The 16,507-nt window shown below is 29.5% G+C and overlaps 1 protein-coding gene across 3 annotated transcripts in view; it reads right to left on the reverse strand.

The window, feature by feature from the left end:
* Positions 1 to 15,587, reverse strand: part of LOC129989379 (acetoacetyl-CoA synthetase-like) — a 41,768-nt gene extending 26,181 nt beyond the window's left edge. The window contains exon 1 of one of the 3 annotated variants that reach the window (XM_056097883.1): positions 15,038 to 15,587. The gene's annotated coding sequence lies outside the window, so the exon portion shown is untranslated. Of the gene's footprint in view, positions 1 to 6,025; positions 6,125 to 8,508; positions 8,595 to 15,037 lie in introns of those variants that run through there. The other 2 variants (XM_056097884.1, XM_056097885.1) reach the window with 2 other exon arrangements.
* Positions 15,588 to 16,507: the final 920 nt, after the last annotated feature.

Genomic DNA, 16,507 nt, shown 5'->3' on the forward strand with positions numbered 1-16,507 from the left:
TGAGGAATTCGTATGAAAGTAAACATTTTGAATGAAGTGGAATATATTTAATATTTACTTAAAGATATATTTTACACCTCTATAGTAAAATATATGCGCCTATTCGTGTAAAATAAGCAATTTTATAAAAAAAATTAACCAGAGAACCTCTAAAAACTTTTCAATTTTCGAAACATGAAATTAAATCAATGAATTTCAAGTTTTTTTAGATATTTCCTTAAAATGTATAAATTTATTTCATTATTATAAAGATCATATATAGATATTTCTTCAATAATTTCACAGTATTTCAATTAATTTTATTTCGATATTCTAAATTTGTGTTTGGCGAGATATGCGACAAAATTCAAAGCTTTGGAAATTTATCTATTCAACAAATTCATGTAAGATTGGAATCGGTATTTTAGAACCTCAGAATGAAATTGACTCATGGCTTTATCACTGAATTCTAGATCTGTATCTAATTGTTTTCCAAATACGTCTTGACTGTCTGAGTGAGTCTTTTCGTCTTTTTGAATATGAAAATGAAAAAAATGTACTTAACCAGATAAAAGAAATTCTTTTTATGTGATCTTAACATCAAAATTGTAAACCTTTAAAATATTGTATATATCCAATTATCAACGGAAAAGATCTAAAATGCCTAAAGCTAAATAAAAGCATTGCATATTTTATAAGTAACCGAAAAGATAATTGAAAAAGTGTTCTTACTTGTTTAATTATGTATTAATGTTACCGAAATCTAATATTTTGATAAAAGATTTCATCTTTTATCAACTCGTCAAAAGTTTTTTTTATTATTATATTTAAGTTTAGCATACCGCAAAGGGTTTTTTTTATATCACTTATTTATCTAAAATGAATATAAAGCCGATTTATTCCGGAACGCGTAGGAAAGGACGAATTATGACAGCTGTATTTGGAGATTTCATTCAGTTATCAATTTCGATTCCCTCATTGATATTTCAATACAAAGAGCAAGGATTTTGTTTTTTAAGCCAATTGAATTTTTTTTCACGCTATTTAAATTGCCTCAAATGAATAAATGTTTAAGGAAAACAGTTACAAAGTATATTTCTTGGATTGTGGATTTTTAAATCGAAGTTTTTAAGTGTAAAAATCATTTTCTGCTTAATAGGAATAAAGAACTTTTTTATTTTAAAAAGAGGAATGGACGGAAAAGTGTTAAAACTACCATTATCAAATATCAGTTGACAATATTGCTATAGAGGATTCAACAGAAATTTACGATTTCTGAAGATAAACTAGAGAGAGTGGTCTTTAATAATTTTCTCGCAATAAAAGTAGCATAGCATTGGTATGCAATAGCTACGAAATATTAACATTTGACTTAAATTTAGAATTTTACTAAATCTATGTGTGAACCTTGGCGAGTTTTTTGGCGAATTTTAATCCCTGCCGTGCGGTTAATAGCATCCGAAAACCGAATTTGTGTTTTAGACGGTATTTTCCCAACTGATTGAAACAAGAATTTGTAATAAAATCCCAATTGTAGTTTCAAAATCCCATACCAAATTTGATGTATTTGAATAGTTATTGCGCTTACATGTTTCTAAAAGTTCCTACAAATTTAAATACCTTTTAGCATTTAAATTTGTAGGAAACCGTATTAGCACAAAATGCCGAACATTATTGTTACGATATCTTCCTGACAATGGCCGGCATTCAGAACATCCAATAACATCGTGGGAAAATCGTACAATATCTTGTGATAATAGGAAAGTTATAAAATTTATTCATTTTGAAATCAAATTCTTCCTTTTTATAGCAAACTCCTAGCAAAGTACTATATAGGATAAATCTGCATCAATTTCTAAAGTAAATTCCTTTATCCTGACTTTGGTTAATATTATTTATGGTTTATTAAGGCGATACCTTTGGGTAACAATAAGGAATTCATAATTTTCGATGAAGGCGGTTTAGTTTAGTTATATTAACTTCCCGTTTTAAAACAACATTAGAGCTATTTTGCGACGGACCTGGTAATTTTTAACAGTTGTCAGATGACGAGGACGACACCTGAGCTGGCAATCCCCTCTCCAAACTTCCACACCACACCAGCGGGAGGGCATTTGACACCCGACGGATTTAACGTGCACCAGGCCCGATTACGCGACGGTTGGAGGGAATCGGGTCTCGAACCTAAAGCCCACCGTTTCTGAAGCCGAGACCTTTCCACCAGGCCACCGCGGTCCTTTCGATGAATGCAATCTATATACTTAATGAAAGCAAATCGATATACTTAATGAAAGCAAATCTGTATACTTAAAATCGTTTATTAAATTCTATTTGATTTTACTTTCGATACCAAAAGACTGACCAAAAATCTAGACACATTTCAATTCAAATACCTTTGAGCGGTCTATGCATTGATCTCGTTAAAACAGCAATTTTCCGAAATGAATTTACAAACTTCAATTCAAACAAAAAGAATTTACAAACAACCCTTTATCTAAATTCATCATAATTATCTAAATCTAGTTTATCAAAATGCATCATAAAATCGTCATTCTACTAAATTTTCAGGTGATAAACTGATGGAAATTCTCGAAATCAAATGTGCTCCAAATACAAAATATTTGATCTTGAAATACAAAATAACATCGTCATTAAAAAAAATCCAAGATCTCCTTGTTGTTTTCAACTATAAAATTGTCTTCTAGTTTATTTCCTATTTATCCAGAATAATATTCAATATATTAAAAAAAGAATATTTGCCTGTATAGTAATTGTAACTACTCGTATTACGAGCTATGATTCTAAATTTTACGATTTTTGGGGAAATTTAATAATTGAGTCTTCATTTTAACCCTTGGCACGCGGAAAAGTAATTCTATGCATTATTATTCACCTAATACAGGAAGTTATTTATTACTCTGAAAAATAAATGTACATATATTTGTTTTTTTTAGTTGAATTTCGTCGAAAAATCAATCTACATCTTCTTATGATTCTGTAGGTATTTTTAATAATCAAAATTTAAAAATAAATAAATAAAACGTCAAAATGAGGCACCATCTTGAATGGTGACTAATTAATGGTGACTTGAATAGTGACTTAATTTAAATTAAGCCCTATGATTCTCAGTTACCATTCCCTAAAACCTTCCAGTAACCAGACATGCTCTTTCGCCATTTTAAAAATAAGAATATCTAAATCATAATCAATAGATAACAAAATAGCTTTATGATTACATTTTTCCCTTATTCTGAATTTAGTCCCTCTTTCAATTAAATCTTCATGTTTAGGAATCGATGTTTTTTAAGTCTATAATACATCTTTTGTCCTTTTCAATGAATTCTTTATAATTTTCGTTGCAAAAATAACAATATGTCTTATTAAGCTTGTTCAAGTTTTAACAGTTGTAGTTGCAAATACAATTTTTTTAAATCTTACAATAACTGAATGAATCGAAATTTTTATCCGATATCCTAAAGGAAAATTTCCATTTCTATCATGTTCGATTCTGGGTATATCCAAATTCTAAAATAAAATATCCAAACAATTTGTAACGCAATAATATCTATGCTAACTGTAACCGCCACCGAATAGTTACTTGCCTCCTATGTTGAGTTTAAATTTAATTATATAAAAAATCTAATCTAGTAAAAGAATTTATAAACTTTACATCAATAAAATTACACCAGCCTGCAACAATTTCTTGTTTTAAAAGTAATAGTTGTTTTTTATGTATTTTCGCATGCTTATTTCAAAAATAATATCAGTTTTTACGTATCACGTACAGTTTTTTTGAAAAGTACATTTTTTAAATAAGTAAAAATGCACAGATTTTTTGCGATTTGGATAGGATAAATTAATAAAGTATGTATGTTTATTTGTTTAAATAAATTTTGAAAACCTCTTACTTCATTGAAATTAAATAATACATTTATATTGAATAAATACTTATAATTGTATTTTAAAAAAACCTTTTATTTTAAAATTCAAAACATTGATAGCAGTTGGATTTCATCGAGAAAAATGAAGTACCTGAAAAATTTAATAAAGCCGAATTAAATGACTTAATTCGTGATTTAGGTTTAACTAAAGTAAATGCAGAATTATTAGGCTCTCGGTTAAAAGAGAAAAAATTTTTAACGACACATACGCCGTTTAGTTGGTACAGGAATCGAGAAAAGCAATTTTTATCATTTTTCAAATCTGATAACTTCTTGGTTTATTGTGCTGACATACCTGGTTTGTTACATGAATTAGAAGATAATATTCTTTATAATCCGAATGATTGGCGACTATTTATAGATTCCTCAAAGAGGAGTCTAAAAGCAGTTTTATTGCATAACGAATCTAAACTTGGATCAGTTCCAGTTGCACATTCCGTTTTCATGAAAGAAACATATGAAAGTATGGAGATGCTTCTCACTAAAATAAAATACACTGAACACAAGTGGGCAATATATGGTGACTTAAAGGTTATAGGTCTGCTTCTCGGGCAACAAAGTGGATTTACTAAATTTCCGTGCTTTATTTGTGAATGGGATAGCAGGGACAGAGAAAGTCATTGCATAAAAAAGATATGGCCGAAGAGACAAGAATGGATTCCTGGTAAGAAGAATATTTTAAATGAATATTTAATAGAACCACAAAATATTTTATTGCCCCCACTTCACATAAAATTGGGACTCATAAAGCAGTTTCTGAAAGCTTTGGAAAAAGGTGGAAAATGTTTTGAGTATCTTATATCGAAGTTCCCAAAATTGTCTAGCGCTAAAATTAAAGAAGGTGTATTTGATGGAACACAAATAAAGAAATTAGTTAAAGATTCCAATTTTGAACAATGTATGACAAATAGAGAGAAGCAGGCTTGGGTTGCATTTAAAGATGTCGTAGAAGGTTTTTTGGGAAATGAGAGAAAAGAAAATTACAAAGAACTTGTAACTGAGTTATTACGTACTTATCTTTTGGGGTGCAATATGAGCATTAAAATTCACTTCCTTCACTCACATTTGGAATACTTCCCAGACAATTTAGGAAAAATGAGTGACGAGCAAGGTGAAAGATTCCACCAGGATATAAAGGAGATGGAACGCAGATATCAAGGACGGTGGGATGTTAACATGATGGCCGATTATTGTTGATCTTTCAAAAGAGACAGTGATGTGGACCATAAACAAAAAACCCGAAAAAGAAGCTTCTTGACTTCAAGAAAAACACAAAAGTTATCATAATATTGTAAATGAACAGCATTATTGTGTTTAGTTAATAGTGACTACAGTTGCAACTGTATGCATTATATTGCATTTTGTTAATTTTTTTATCGTCATTTGTAAAAAATCCTTACGTGTTGCATAAAATTTAGTTTGCATTTTGGAATGACATCATCATTGCTGATATAAATCAATTAAAATTTTACAAACAATTTTTTTTTTTTTTTTTTTTTTTGCAGACTGGTGTTATTATTTGAGACTTTTTTTCTGTTTTTAATCCAAAAATATTCTTTTTTTTTATTTCACAATGCTTTCCCAAATGTGTTCAAAATTGTAATTGCTCAGAAATTTCTTAAATAAATAACAGAATTATCTAACTGTTACAAATATCTTTCTATTATCCACTCAATCTAAAAAGTCTTTATAAACATTAAATTTATTATAAATGCATACATTATATTATATATCACTCATCGTTTAGTTTATTTTATTACATATGAGACCGATGAAAATTTAGATCATAATTTTTTCAACAATATTATTATACATAATTATATATTTATTGATACATTTATTGACTAAAAACAAAATTTACTTTTTACTTAATTTTAAACGTTTTTCCGACAAAAAGTTTATACCTGATTCTAACGGTTTAGAAATTAATTGTTGATCCGATATTAGAGTGGAGACGAGGCATTTTATTTTACACTAATTTTATGTTTTCGACTGTTGATTTGGTTTTGAACATTAGTGCGAAAATATTTAGTTTTTCTTTTTAATAATAATATCAAAGCAACGAAAATCAGTTTAAAAGATTTTTAAAGTATATACGTACTTACTATAAATATTTTCTTGTCAAACACTTTGATACAATTTCACTAAACCGCTGAAAATCAATTTGAAAAACTTATTTTACTTGTCAAAAAAGTGGCCTACAGAATATGTATTATTTATTCATTTTTATTGAATAAAAACATTGTAAAAATGATATGGTACAAAACGCCATCTAGCGATAACCTTGAATCAAAACAAGTTTCAAACCACTTGTTACACGTGCGCGGAGGTCTTTAAAATTAGCTTCTAAATATTTATGATAAATTTGTTTCAAAACGTTGGAAGTTTTGCGATTCGTTTTTCAAAGAAAACGTAAGGATGTGGTAGACAAGTTGTCTGAATTGCGAGACAATAAGTATGCATTTGTATGCAAAAAGAAAAATAAATTTCTACCCTTCCTTAAATATAAAATGCACTTAAAACATTGGATAGTAATCAAATATAGTAATAATTTTAGCAAAAGTTTAAAATTCGAGTACTTTTAAAAATATAATTTTTACCACTAAAAATCAGGTTACATAATTAAATTTTTCAATGCAGGATAAAATCGTAAAGCTTCGGAAATGCTTATTATTCTAATTTAAACATCAAAAAGAAACAAGTATTGTATTCATGCGTTTAAATTTAAGTAACTAAAGATACATGCATCTTTTTTTTTTTCTTTGTTTGATAGAATCTTTTGGGGTTGACTTAGGCCTACAAATTTCATTGAAATCCAACTTTTGAAATTATATATAAACAGTTGCGTGGCCGAATAGAAGAAACTTTCTAGGTTTTAACTCCGATTTATTTCATCCCAGGAGGCATAATTTGTAAAAAACAAATATCATAAAAGATGCGTCGCTCTACATTGCGATACACTAGCAAAAGATACAGAAATTTTGTTACCTTCAGTTATTTTCCAATAAGATTTTGAAAAGGATTTCTTTTATACGTGCCGACAAAGAAAAGGGAATCTTAGGTATTGTTAAAAGAATGTTGTAAGCATTAGAAATTATTATCCCTCTGATCGGAGCGTGAGAAAATGCTGAGATCATCAGTTTTCTAGAGCACGTGTAGAATTAAATAAAATCCAAATGGAATTGGATCAGGAAAAAAAGAGAACATTTTAGAATGAAAATAGTATGGGTTAAATTAAGACAAAAATTTGTAAATTAATTAGGATTTAAATTATGCGCGCACACACACACACACCGTATATACGTAGAAGTTGTTCATATATTTTAAAACTTTTTTTAAATGGAACATATTCAAAAAATTACTAGGCATTAGATGGTTTTAAATTTTTAATAATTTTTGTTCTCACTTTAGTTATCTCTTTTTAATCATGAATGATGTGAAATGATGGACATGGAATTAAGAAAGTTATAAAATTTTATAATGAAAGATGAGTTTTCATTAAATAAAAATGGCGAATGGACAAAGAATGAAAATTTATGCTTTTGTCCTTTTTCTAAACAAACATTGAATGTATTATAATGCGTAACACATTCATTGTTACGCATAATAATGCGAATTGTGCATAATTGTTTTGATAATAATAAGAATATGTAAAGATTTGTAATGTGTTACCAAAAGAATTATAAAAAGGAATCTAAAAAAAGGAAGTAAAATTCTGTGATATTTCTAAGGTAAATCATTCAATTTTAAATTATAATTTGTCGACTCTAAATAATTTTTCAAAAATATTTAATTGCTTAATTTCAACTGTAAATAAAATAAATGTGCGATTTGAATTTTAAAATACCTTAAAAAATCTAAATTTTATCATTTTTCCTTAAATACATCCTCAAAGCAGAATTTAAATAAACATCGATCGGTCCAAATATGGAAAGTTACAGAAACATTTATTAAAACTGTTATATTTAAGCTATTATGATAAAAAAAATTATCATAAAAGAGGTACCAAAGAGTTAAATATTAGGCTAAAAGAATTTATAGAAACTTTTAAAGTCCTTTATGATTGCTTATGTTTTTGAAATAAATGAAAATTAAAAATAAAGAGCAATAAAAATTTTAAAAATCTAAATCAGCCGAATTTTATCAAGACAAACCAAAAGTTATGCATCTAAATACAGTATTAATTTATTGGAAATAATGAAACTGGCATCCACCTAATATCTTTAATTCATATTCCTGTTCAAATCAATCAGTTTTTTTTTCTCCTTCCATGGAATTTTGGGCATTCAAAAACAACAAAACCATAGAAATAACAGCAAACAAAAATTACATGTTCCCTATAGAAATCTATGGAATTAATACATTAATTTTTCAAGTATCTTTATTATGTAAGAAATTCTGATTAGAAATTATAGCAAATAGCAAACGGTACTCTATTTAATATAGAAAACGCAAAAAGTTTTATCTTGTGTAAAAATCGTTCAAAAATATACTAATATGCTGTATAAGACTCGACTAAAATATATTTGAAGAATTTTAAAAGAATTTAAAACATTATAAAATCAAACATATTGTTTAAAATACATACCGAAAGGATTTATCTTAAATGGTGGGATAACAAAATTTGAGGATTGATTCTAAGGGAACGTTTGTAGTATTTGAAATATTCTTCCAGTAAATGAAAAGTTATTGGAAAAAAACAACAACATTCTTCTTATCGTGTTCAAGGTGAGATAAGGTTTTGATAGGCAAATACAATCCCGAATTTTGTGAGATATCTCGAATCTATATCTCGAATTCTGTGAGATAATGCAATGCAATCTTAATTCTTTTGGGAAACATAGAAGGTAAATAATTATGCTCAATCTGTTAAAAGATGTGCTTGACTTTCTGTTTTGTTTGAAATCATTGTTTTCTTTGCAACATCGTTGTAGTATTTATATATTTATAATGCAAATGCTTCAAAAGCTGTGAAACTAACTCATTTCCTCAAACAAGACTCTTTTTAAAATAAGAAGGACTATTTCTTTTTATCAAAATCCATTTATTACATTTATTAACACAGAAATATGAAAAGGAAATTAATTCCATTCGCATTAATGCGCTACTTACTCATCAAGGTTTGCTTAGCTTAGCTTAGTTATATTAACGCCCCCTTTTAAAGTAACACTAGGTCTATCTTGGGTCGGACCTCGTAATTTTGAACCGCTGTCAGATGACAAGGACTACACTTGAACTGTCACCCCCTCTCCAAACTTCCACACCACGCCAGCGGGAGAAGACCCTCCGGTTCCGAAGCCAGATCTTACCACCAGGCCATCGCGGCCTACACGTCAAAAATAATAACAATATGGCCTTCTTAGGATATTTTGTCATTCATATAAAGCGTTTTTTCATTTACTAAAGCTATCTAGCTTTATATTTACATTTGTGCATTCGAAAATTAGTTCTAATTTGTAGTAGTTCATCGAACAATGTTGCAAATAATGGTTTTATCTGCATTGAATGAAATAACTAAATTTGTAATTCTATAATTTTTTCTCGTCATTTAAAATCAGTTAAATAATAACTAAAAATCATTATTTAAAATCGTTTTTTCACTCGCATATAACATTTGATTTTTCTTGAGATGAGAATTGGAACGATGTCATTTAGTCACTTGACTCTTACATTTACTCTCATTAGTTGTGAAAGTCAAATAAGCTACTCTGAAAAAGGACATGAAAACGAGATGTAACTTTAATTCATTTTTTAAACCTTTGTTGATGATGTTGCCATAATCATGCAACAGAAATGACAAAAAAAAAAAAGTTGCAGAGTCGAAAGTAAATAGAAATATAAAAATCCTTCGCATTCTTTTCTACTTTCTCTAAAAAAAAAATATGCAAAAAAAAATGCTCAAAAAATTTAAAATAAAAAAAAAAAACTGACACATTTACGCAATTAACCAAGGACATCTCCCTTTCTATCTATGACAGCAACAACTTAACAAAACAAACCAGATAACTGAAGTTTGAAAGAAGGTATTTGCAAGAAAATTATAATCGTTTTAAATCATTCATCATTACTGAACGAAATTACCCGTAGAAATATCTCTTCGTTCATGTATATAAGGGTTATAATTCAAAAATGAAAAGTAGTAAAGAAGTGGAATTTCACATACTAGATCTATAATCTGTATTTTCTGTAGGAGGTTCAAGGTGACATTTTCTACCGCGTAACTGGTACCAGACAACCAATAACGAGGTAGAAAATGCGACCTTGAACCGCCTACAGAAAATACACAGATTATAGTACAGGTGATCTATACTTAATTAATCATTTGGTTCAATAGCGTTTATGCAATCAAAATCGTTCGGAACTCAATCAGCCGGCGTCCTGACATCGGGGTAGCGCGTCTTCCCCGTGATCTGGGGGTCCCGGGTTTGAGCCCCGGTTTGGACATGGTTGTTCTTCCGTTGTTCTATCAGTGAGATGTGTGAATGTGCCCTCCTGTAAAAAGGGGTTGTGCAAGCGAATGAATGATGCGTGAGTAGCAAAGTACTCTTGGCCCTAGTTGGCGCTACTAAAAAAACAAGAGACGCTCCCCCACAGGCTTAAAATCGCTGTGTTCGTAACAGCGGGTTTGTCCATGGCAAGTGCGATAAGAAACAACAACGAAACAACAGAACTCAATCAAAATAGATTGATGAATTTTAGCAATTGAGAGTAAGATCAAAATTGTAAATCCGTGTCTAATTTTGAATTAAAGCACCAAAAAACATTCACTGCATGTCCGTGTTATATCATAAAGGTACTTCAACAAGATGTACGAGACTTGGTACATGGCTTTCTCGTTCAAATCGGAAAGATCTATATCAAATTTCTACTTAATTTTTTTTACGGCCCCGCGATAAATCATTAAAAATTTCAAATTATCGCCAAACACCTTGGCGAAATCTTGACATTTATGTATAGTGGCACTTCGCAATTTTGGCTTCTGAAAATCCTCAAGCAAACCTATTATTTTGGTGATCTTGATGAAATATTGGCATCATATATATATGATGGAACTTGGCGATTTTTAGATTACACTAAGATAGCCAAATAAATCTGGGAGATATAAAAATAAAGAATTACCCAAATTTTTTTATCCAATTAATACACTAGAAGATGTAGGAAAGATGTATTCAATTTTTTATACTTAGCCACGATAGTAAATACAAAACATGCAATATTACATAAGAAAATGCACTAGAAATTTCAATGTAGAGAGTTCTCTTTGATGTTTTGAAGGAAACACAAAATTCGCAATGTTGCGTTAAGTACGAGAAAATTGCATTTAGAGCTTTCCAGTTGCTTTCTTGGGATAATTCTTACAATAACATGATCCACATCTAATACTAATTCCCGAAAGATATCAGTTATCATAAGTTATTATAAATAATGTATTTTGGAATCAGTTTTGCATTTTTTTTAAAAAATAATTTCACGAAAGGTTTTTTTTTTTTAGAGAAATTGCTAAATAATAAAATTAAATAAATAAAATTTTTAAAAATCGAATATTGCTGACCAAGAACAATGCAGGCAACATAATGAAGTCCATCTGCTAACGTAATATTTAATAAAAGTTCTATGTTCCATAAACATGAAAAATTTTAATGAGGGGTTTTTTTTTTCTTTCTAATCTTGATATTTTTTTATGCTACCATTTTCCATGGCAGAAAGAAAAATGTTATTAGTAACGTTTTATTTTAAAAAGCTGTGTTAAAATGAATCACAAAATTTTTTGAACTTTAGTAAGAGCTTATCGATCAATAAGTTGATTTCAAATAAGTAAATAATTCCCCGCATAAGTACATTTAAACAAAGAAATAATCTCAAGCAAATTTTCAAATATTTCCAAACCTAACTGAAAATTATTTGTTAGATCTTACATCCGGAAATTTCCAAATCAGAATGATATTCGATTTTAATTACTTATACTTAATTTTTACGATATATATTTGTCAAGATATTCGCAATTAAACAGACAGACAAGACTTTATTCAAAGGTTTTAAAAGTTGTACATCTATCTTTTAAATCTTATTAAAAGCTGAAATTTTTTTTCTTTGAACTTTAAATTATAGAATTATTCTGAAGTTCACAATCAGATAATGCTATTGATATGGAATCAACTGATTAAATGATATAATTAAGTTCTAAGAATATTGAAATAGTTTATTTCCATTGAGAACATACAAGTGCAAAAATGTTTCAAATTCTAGCACATTTGGAAAAGAGAAAGCTATATTACAAAATTTTATTTAATAAGTAAAATTATTTAAATATTACTTAAAATTAAAAAGCTACTACTTATTTAATTTGTTATATATTTATTTCTACATTTGTTTGGTTACATTTGATTTGAATGAAAATCTTTAGCTTTTCTGCGTCATCAGTTACCTGCTACGTTGAAAACAATTGTATAATAAATAGAAAGAAAATATATAACTTCAGATTCTATTCAAGGTTTTTAACTTTAATGTATTTCATGATTTATTATTCAATAAAAGCATCAATCTCAATTATCCATCAAGATTAAAGTCCATAAAACATATCGTAAAAACAAAAAGCTCGTAAATCGAAAGCCAGTAATAATTTGGCAAATATTGATATTTATATTACATTGCCACTTATGAATGAGACCGCAAAAACCGTCATTTTATTAGTCGCTAATTCCAAGTTTTATTTTGAAAAATAAAATCTTGTAGATCTAATTCTGTTTTATTTCATTCGATTAACATCTGGAAAGAATGATAGCAAATATATATGTTGCAAGTTTGATATTAATGCTTTTCATAGAAGTGGGGCATGTTTCTGCTATTTTTATGCACAGAGAAAGATGGTTCCAAACGCTTTCTCAAAACCTTTTTCGAAATTCATTCACACAAACAAAGCACATAGCACCATCTATTGTTAGAATGTTGAACTATATTCCGTTATGTTATCTTATTCTCGTTGAATCCTTTATTTTTATTACAGCATAAACATTTCTTTAATGTAATGCACTCATTAAATGATTATTGCTTTATTTTTTATTTATGGTTTTATTTTCATATTTTTAACTTTCGTATACAAAACAGAAGATACTATAATCATCAAAAAGAGCTCTAAATGTCCGAATTTCAGATTTCCCAGAGATCGAAAAACATGTTTTTGGATAATGCCTGTGATAAAGATAACTCAAAAACACTTTGAACTAGATGGATTAAATCTAGTGTATGGTCTTTACATCAAATTTCCTATCAAATTTTGAGCAAAATCCATTCATAGAAAGTGTATCTGTTCAAATATAAGTTACCACGATTGTTATGACTCGGGACTCTACTTTCGGTTTCGAATCAGTTTATTTTTGCACAACACAAGACAGAATTTCACGAAGCTATTTACACAATGATTATAGAAACTGATGAGAGTATTTACAGTAGTAGACTTATATTGATCAAACTATCCGGATATCAAAGAGATGAAATAACGTAATGTATAAATTCCATACTAAAAGCAAACATAGCATATTCTACTTATATCAAACCGGGTTGCCAGATTCGAAGTTGGAATAAGATGCAAAAGAAACAGGAAATATAAAACTTATTAGGAGTGGCAACAACGATAATTACAAAACAAAAAGAGTTAGATGGATAAAATTCAGTACTCCGAATTAACATCTTTACTATAGACATCGATCAAATTTTGAGTGAAATCCAATAACAGGTGAACCTTCATTCGATCTGTACTTTCAGAAGCAAGTAAAAGCGATCACTCAAAAACGCTTTGATAAATATATCAAATTTGTTATGAGATTGTGACTGTAATTGTACCTTTTTTTTGTTTTGTCAGATTTTGGTTTTAATTGGTTAGAAAAATGCATCTAAAATACTAATTCGATTTTTAGATACTATTAACCATATTTCAGGGATTAATCACCAAAAAAAACGCCAAGAGTCACACAGTAAAATCAGCAAAAAGGTTAAATTTACTTCAACGTTTTTTATTTCCTAAACACTGTATGCAAAGCGTTGTTTAACTTACGACAATTTTTTTGCGAGGATTGGGAGATAACATCTTGGGGGAGAGTAAGGGAGAAAGTTTTGGGGAGCACACTTCGCTGATTTATTCAGTGGTTCAAATAAAATAAGCTTTAAAATTTACTTATAAAATAAATTTCAATCTTTAAAAAATCCTTAGTGTTGTCCTTGAGTTCACGTGTAATACAACATTGATTTCATGCATGCAAGTTCATTATTGTTGATAAGTTCATTACAACCAAATACCTTTAAAAGTCTAGCCTTAATGAACAAGGCCATTTTTATTTCATCAAAATATTTATGTACTATATCATTTCTAACTTTCTTTCCCACCTATCTTTTACCGGCAGTGAGTATGCGGAGGATTTACAGAAATGTTCTAGTTTATATAGTATCATGCTTCCCTAGTGAATATAATTGCCTTTCCAAATAATAAATGCCAGTTCCTCAACCGCATAGGGAGGAACAACCACAAGTGTAGCACAAGACCAGAATCGCAGAAACCTTCACTACCTCTAGGGATCTCCTGTCATTGCTCAACGTAATATATGAACTTATATTAACAATATTAAAAAGATTCAAATCTTCACCAGAATTAAAAGTGAAAAATTCACTAAGAAATATAGTTTGAGAACGAGTTCTAACTGGAGAGGGAGGATTCCCAATCGAAGCAGAAAAACGAAAGTCGTCAATAGAATCATTGTAGAAGTCGGATCAAAAGCCGGAGCTTCAAGTCCAATCACCTCCCCTCTTGACCATTATAGAAACGCAAATGGAAAAACTATAGTTTTTGAAACTAAAATATCTCCAAAAGGGATATTCCAAATATCACAACCTAGGTACCCAAACATCAAATAAGGGACATGAAAAATGATGTAATAAAATCACCTTATCCAAAATACATTTAAAAAAATTATAAATTCCTAAAGTTAAATAGTAAAAAATCATTCGGCAGGCAAAAAAGTATTAAAATTACCAGTAAACACGAACATGCAAGCATAAAAACTCGAAATATTATCAAGATTCTACAATAATATATATGTCATAAAAATTTAAAGGAGCAAACTCACCCAGGTAGAAAGCAAAAACTGGAAGAGAAACTCGATTATGTCTATTGAAAATGTTAAAAAATCACGATCTGCATCAAAATCCAGAAGTTCACAAGAATTGTAAAGTTCAGTCGGGTCTAAAATCACTCCGAAATGTGAAAAAGTAGTTGCCAAAGAGGAAAGGTCCGGTCTACTGCAAATTCTTTGAACCCAAGTCCAGGACACCAACTTCAAAAGATAGTAAAAGTATAGGGATCTTCAACGGAGTCCGCAAGCACACCAAGAAGACAGATCTCGGATGACCGAAGAAGTGAAAAGTTAAAAGACAGAAGGAGTTGTGTTGAAATAATTCCATACAAGCCGTTGGAAGAAGATTAGATATGGTGAAAAAACAGCTGTCAGACGAGATGTTCCAAAATAGGTAAGCAAGAATCCATTCGGTCAAATTTTAAACTTCAAAAATTCGGTTCAAATATCATAAGATATGAGAAGAAGAATGGAAGCCACGAAAAGTCCGGCCCAGGAGGACGATAATGAAGGACCCTTAGTTCCAGCACAGTGAGATTTAAATCCAAAATCTGGCAGCACCAAGAAGTAGTAAGAAGGGCATTGACAGTTTAATCTATTGCTCGCCAACGGATTCTAAAACCCTACGCGCTTTTGCGCATGCGTTAGGATGGGTTTAATTCGTCAAAATAGGGGTGAAAGGAAAGATAAAAGGAAGAGATGTTTACATTTAACAATGAAGTAAACTCGGATTACTCGCACACTAAATTAAAATAAAATAATAAAGTCAAAAAACGACACGATACTCATATACGTGTGAAAAAAAATTGAATGAAGAAGTATTTCATAGGGTGGGAATCAAGGTCGAAGAATAACGAAGAATTTCGGAAATGCGCTCATCCTTCCACGTCGTCTCACCCCGTCGAGATAGAATCGTCGAAAAGTGGTAGTTTCAAGATACTGAAATAAACATCACGACAGAAGTAAAAAAAAAATGGGTAACAAAAAGTTTGAAATGCAGAAGCACCACTGAAAACTGGAAAAGGGAATTTTTACAAAACATTCAGAATTGAATCTCAATAAAAGTACGATTATTGATAAAATAATAGAATTTATACCTGCATTTTTGTTAGTTAACTTGTAGTCGACTGGTGTCTTCGGTACTTTCGTATGTAAGAATCATAGCTGTATTGTAGTCAGTTACTTATTTTTCTAGTAAAAAAAGACATCCAGGAAGAAATTACCTTGACGTTAACGAAGATTTAAAAAAAAGCATTATGCACTGTATTTTCATCCATAAACATTCATAAAAGATTAACTTAAAGACAACACTGGACGGGAAGAATCCATTTTCGTCGAATAACCTTCAAATCCGTTATAAATGCAAAATCTCTGCATAAATCCATATTTCTATTTTGCAGCAGTTATAAAATCATAATTAAATACAATATAATTATTATATATAATATTACATTGGGTTTCGGT

The sequence above is a fragment of the Argiope bruennichi genome, chromosome 10, assembly GCF_947563725.1.
Source record: "Argiope bruennichi chromosome 10, qqArgBrue1.1, whole genome shotgun sequence".
In the NCBI taxonomy this organism is placed as follows: Eukaryota; Metazoa; Arthropoda; class Arachnida; order Araneae; family Araneidae; genus Argiope; species Argiope bruennichi.